The sequence below is a fragment of the Loxodonta africana genome, chromosome 3 (genome assembly GCF_030014295.1).
Source record: "Loxodonta africana isolate mLoxAfr1 chromosome 3, mLoxAfr1.hap2, whole genome shotgun sequence".
Lineage (NCBI taxonomy): Eukaryota > Metazoa > Chordata > Mammalia > Proboscidea > Elephantidae > Loxodonta > Loxodonta africana.
Genome location: NC_087344.1, coordinates 4363167 through 4368806, shown reverse-complemented (window position 1 = coordinate 4368806; position 5640 = coordinate 4363167).

The following is a 5640-nucleotide window of genomic DNA, read 5'->3' as shown; positions in this document are numbered from 1 at the left end:
GTTGGCATAGAGGAATCCAACTGATTTTTGTATGTTTATCTTGTATCCTTATACTCTGCTGAACTCTTCTATTAGTTTCAATAGTTTCCTTGAGGATTCTTTAGGGTTTTCTGTGTATAAGATCATGTCATCTGCAAATAGAGACGATTTTACTTCTTCCTTACCAATCTGGATGCCCTTTGTTTCTTTATCTAACACAATTGCTCTGGCTAGGGCCTCCAGCACAATGCTGAATAAGAGTGGTGATAAAGGGCATCCTTGTCTTGGTCCCGTTCTCAAGTGGAATGCTTTCAGGCTCCCTCTGTTTAGGATGATGTTGGCTGTTGGCTTTGTATAAATGCCCATTATTATGTTGAGGAATTTTTCTTCTATTCCTATTTTGCTGAGAGTTTTTCTCATGAATGGGTAATGAATTTCATCAAATGCCTTTTGTGCATCAATAGATGAAATCATGTGATTCTTGTTTTTTATTTATCTGATGGATTACATTAAGTGTTTTTCTAACGTGGAACCATCCCTGCGTACCTGGTACAAATCCCATTTGGTCATGGTGAATTATGTTTTTTGATATGTTGTTGAATTCTATTGGCCAGAGTTTTGTGGAGGATTTTTGCATCTAAGTTCACGAGGGATACAGGTCCATAATTTTCTTTTCTTGTGGTGTCTTTACCTGGTTTTGGTGTCAGGGATATGCTGGCTTCCTAGAATCAGTTTGGGAGTATTCCGTCCTTTTCTATGCTCTGAAATACCTTTAGTAGTAGTGGTGTTAAATCTTCTCTGAACGTTTAGTAGAACTCTGCAGTGATGGCGTCAGGACCAGGGTTTTTTTTTTGTTGGGAGTTTTTTGACTACCTTTTCAATCTCTTCTTTTGTTATGGGTCTGTTTAGTTGTTTTGCCTCTGTTTGTGTTAGTTCAGGTAAGTAGTGTGTTTCTAGGAATTCATCCATTTCTTCCTGATTTTCAAATTTGTTAGAGTACAATTTTTCATACTAGTCTGATATGATTCTTTTCATTTCATTTGGATCTGTTGTGATATTGCATATCTCCTTTCTTATATGGCTTATTTGCTTCCTCTCTTGTTTTTCTTTTGTCAGTCTGGCCAATGGTTTATCAATTTTATCAATTTTTTCATCAAAGAACCAGTTTTGGTCTTGTTAACTCTTTCAATTATTTTTCTTTTCTCTATTTCGTTTAATTCTGCTCTAATTTTTATTCTTTGCTTTCTTCTTGTGCCTGAAGGTTTCTTTTGTTGCTCTCTTTGTATTTGTTCAAGTTGTAGGGATAGTTCTTTGATTTGGGCCCTTTCTTCTTTTTGTATGTGTGCATTTATTGGTATAACTTGACCTCGGAGCACTGCTTTCGCTGTGTCCCAAAGGTTCTGGTAGGAATGATTTTCATTGTCATTGGATTGTATGAATTTCTTTATTTCATCCTTAATGTCTTCTATAACCCAGTGTTTTCTGAGCAGTGTATTGTTTAGTTTTCAAGTGTTTGATTTCTTTTCCTGGCTTTTTCTGTTACTGATTTCTACTTTTATGGCCTTATGGTAAGAGAAGATGCTTTGTAATATTACACTGTTTTGGATTTGGCTCAGGCTTGCTTTATGACCTAATATGTGGCCTATTCTAGAGAATATTCCATGTGCACTAGAAAAGAAAGTATACTTGGTGGCTTTTGGGTGGAGTGTTGTGTGTATGTCTGTAAGGTCAGGTTGGTTGATTCTCACATTTAGATCTTCTGTGTCTTTATTGAGCTTCTTTCTGATGCCCTTTCACCAAAAGTGCTGTGCTGAGGTCTCCTACTATAATTGTGGAGCTGTCTATCTCACTTTTCAGTGTTGTCAGAGTTTGTTTTATGTATCTTGCAGCCTGTCATTGGGTGCATAAATATTTAATATGGTTAAATGCTCCTGGTATATTACCCCTTAATCATTATATAGTGTCGTTCCTTATCCTTTGTGGTGGATTTAACTTTAAAGTCAATTTTGTCAGGAATTAATATTGCCGCTCCTGCTCTTTTTTGATTTTTGTTTGCTTGATATATATTTTTTCCAATCTTTGAGTTTTCGTTTGTTTGTGTCTAGGTCTAAAGTGTGTCTTCTGTAGGCAGCATATACCCGGGTCACATTTTTTTACCCATTCTGCAACTCTCTGTCTCTTTGTTGGTGCATGGAGTCCATTTATAGTCAGGGTGATTCCAGGTAGGTGTGAGTTTAGTGCTGTGATGTGGATGCCTTTTTGTGTGTGTTGTTGCCAGTTTCATTTTTCCACTTACTTTTCGTGCTGAGGAGTTTTTCTTTGTAAATTGTGTCTTCCTCTTTTTCCTTGTAGTTGAATTTGTTTTTGCTGAGTCTTTATGTTTATGTTGTTTTTCATTTTGAAGTCAGGGTTTGTTAGTCTTTTTTGTGGTCACCTTAATATTTATCCCTATTTTTCTAACTTTAAACCTAACTTGTATCTCCCTGTATCACCTTGATTTCCTCTCCTTATGGAGGATCTATGCCTACTTTATTTAGTCCGTCTTTATTGATTATCGTCATCTCTTACATAATGACATCACTGATTCCCTGTTTTGAGCATTTTTTAAGTCTTCTCTTATTTTTTTGATTTCCCAGTCTGAGTTGATATCTGGTTTCTCTGTTCTGTGTTCTAGTATTGTGTTGATATCTGATATCATTGATTTTGTAACCAGAGAATTCCCTTTAGTATTTCTTATAGTTTTGGTTTGGTTTTTGCAAATTCTCTAAGCTTGTGTTTATCTCTAAATGTCTTAATTTTGTCTTCATATTTGAGAGACAGTTTTGCTGGATATATGATTCTTGGCTGGCAATTTTTCTCCTTCAATGCTCTATATATGCCATCCTCTTGTCTTCTGGGCTGCATGGTTTCTGCCAAGTTGTCTGAACCTATTCTTATGATTCTGCTTTGTAGGTGTCTTCATTTATCCCTGGCTGTGCTTAAAATGTTCTCTTTACCTTTGTTTTTGGCAAGTTTGATAAGAATATGTCTTGGTGACTTTCTTTTGGGATCTTTCTTGTAGGGGTTGAATGAACACCTTGGATAGATATCCTTTTCATCTTTCACAATGTCAGGGAAGTTTTCTGGCAACAAATCTTCAACAATTCTCTCTGTATTTTCTTTTATCCCTCCCTGTTCTGGTATTCAAAACACTCACAGATTATTCTTTTTGATAGAGTCCCTCATGATTCTTAAGGTTTCTTCATTTTTTTAAATTCTTTTATCTGATTTTTCTTCAAATACATTGGTGCCAAGTGTCTTATCCTCCATCTCCCTGATTCTGCATTCTAGTTCCTCAATTCTGCTCTTCTGACTTTCTATTAAAAAAAAAAAAAATTAGGTTGTCTAATTCTGTAATTTTATTGTTAATCTTCGGAATTCTGTCTCTCTATGGATTCTTGCAGCTTACTAAATTTCTCATTATGTTCTTGAATAATCTTTAATTTCTTCAACTGCTTTCTCTGTGTGGCCTGATCTCATTCCTGATGTCATGAAGGGTTCTGTATATTAAAAAACTCATTGCCATCTAGTCAATTCTGACTCATAGCGACCCTATAGGACAGAGTAGAACTGCCCCATAGAGTTTCCAAGGACCACCTGGCAGATTTGAACTGCTGACCTTTGGTTAGCAGCCGCAGAGCTTAGGCACTACGCTCAAGCGTTTCCTCTGTATATTAGTGTTTTGTATTCTACACCTGGCAATTCCAGGAACGCTTCTTCATCCAGAAGAGTCCTTGATTCTTTGTTTTTGGAGTTTGTTGAAGCAGTCATGGTCTGCTTCTTTATGTGATTTGATATCAACTGCTCTCTGCAAGCCATCTATGAGTTATTGTAATAATTGATTTTGCGTTTGTTCACTCTGTCCTAGCTTCTTGCTTTGTTTTGTTTCAAGTTTTAGGCTGCTAGAGTGAGCTAACTTGATTATTGGAGCCTTCTAGCACTAAAAAAAAAAAAAAAAAAAAATTTTTTTTTTCCTAGCACTAATGTCCTGTTAACAGATGGTTAGAGATGTTATCAGGTATATGAGCCTAGGAGTCTATTCACTATTCTTGAATAGAATCAGCTCAGGTGTCCTGATAGTGGGTCACCTAGGGTGTGTTATAGGCTCTCACCTCCTATCTTAGAGCAGTAGTGGTGATGGTTGTATGCACTGGTTTCTGGTAGCGGCAGGGAGTCACACTCTGAGGAGGGCAGCGTGCTGACACCGTTCCCCCAAGTGTCAGTGACGAAGGAGTGTCTCTGTTCTCTAGAGCACTCTGGTGGATGGGCTCTGCAGCTGTTCCTTAGGCACCCAATACTTATACCTGTAAAGGCTGGTGGGCACCACTATCCTTGGACCACTTTTACAGGTGGTTAGGTGGCGTGGATGGAGCCTCGAGCCCTCAGAGCCCTGCTGTGGGCAGGTGAAGGCCCTCTTTAGTAGGCAGAGTGCTGTCAAACCTTCAAAACCTGCCTCTGCACCACACAGCTGAAATAATTACAGTCAGACCTCAAACAGATTTGCCTTTGCATTATAATAGCCACCTGCTTCCATGTAGGGGTGAAAACCAAAGTCAGTGGATCACTCATGCCGGGACTGGGGCCACTCTTGCACTTAACTTCCAGATTAGGGGAGTTGGGGAAGTATTTTTCCCCCATTTGTTCATGTGTTTCTTCTCCCAGGCCAGGAGAGTGGCTCAGAGAAAGTGCAGCAGGTTCCATTTCAGGTCCAGGGAAATCAACTGTTAATGAAGCTGTTTGGGGCAGATAGTGGAGGGACCAGATAGACAAGAGAGAGTACTTTGAAAAGAAGGAGCTATTGGATCCACTTGGTAAATTAGACAAAATCACTTATCTTGTGTCAAGAGCACTTTTTTATCTCAGATAGCAGAGGCATGTGTAGCCTGTGTGCTCTGGCTGGGTCCCCACAGAGATTGCCCCAGGGGTTTAGGACTTTGTCCGACGCTTTCTTTCTTTCACTGAAGCAGCTTTGTCCTGAACTCCACAGCCTGTCCCGTGGCCATCACAACATGGGTCAGGGTACTGGCACTTTGTTTGCCTCCTTTCACTGAAGCAGCCACTTCCTAAACACCGGACCAGCCCCGCCTTAGACATACCACAGAGTTAGGGGTGTGCCACTTTGCTTGCCTTCTTTCACTGATGCTGCCCTGTCTCAGGAAACTAAAATCAGCCCTGCCACCATCACACCCAAGTTCGGTGCCAAAGAATTGGAGCTGAGGCCCTGCGCTGGCTGGGCAGCTCGTCGGTGCTTCTGCACTGTCTCACCGTCCCTCCTCGCTCATACTGATTCCTTAATTCTGTGTTTGATGCTCAGGGTTTGTAGATTTTCATATACATAATCGATTCGCTTGTTTTTCTGGGTCTGTGTTGCAAGAGGGTTTGGCGGAACATTGTGACTAGCTTGCCCGCTTGGCCCTGCCTCTTTAGTCCTTATCTTTAGTTAACATTTTTAGTACAATCCAGAGACATTAATGACATTCACTATGCTGTGTGACCATGACCACTCTCCATCTCCAGAAATTTTTCATCACTGCAAATGAAACCCAGTTCCCCTTCAGCCACAACTCCTCATTTCTCCCTCCCTTCAGCCCCTGGCCACCACTCATACATTCTAGTCTCTTT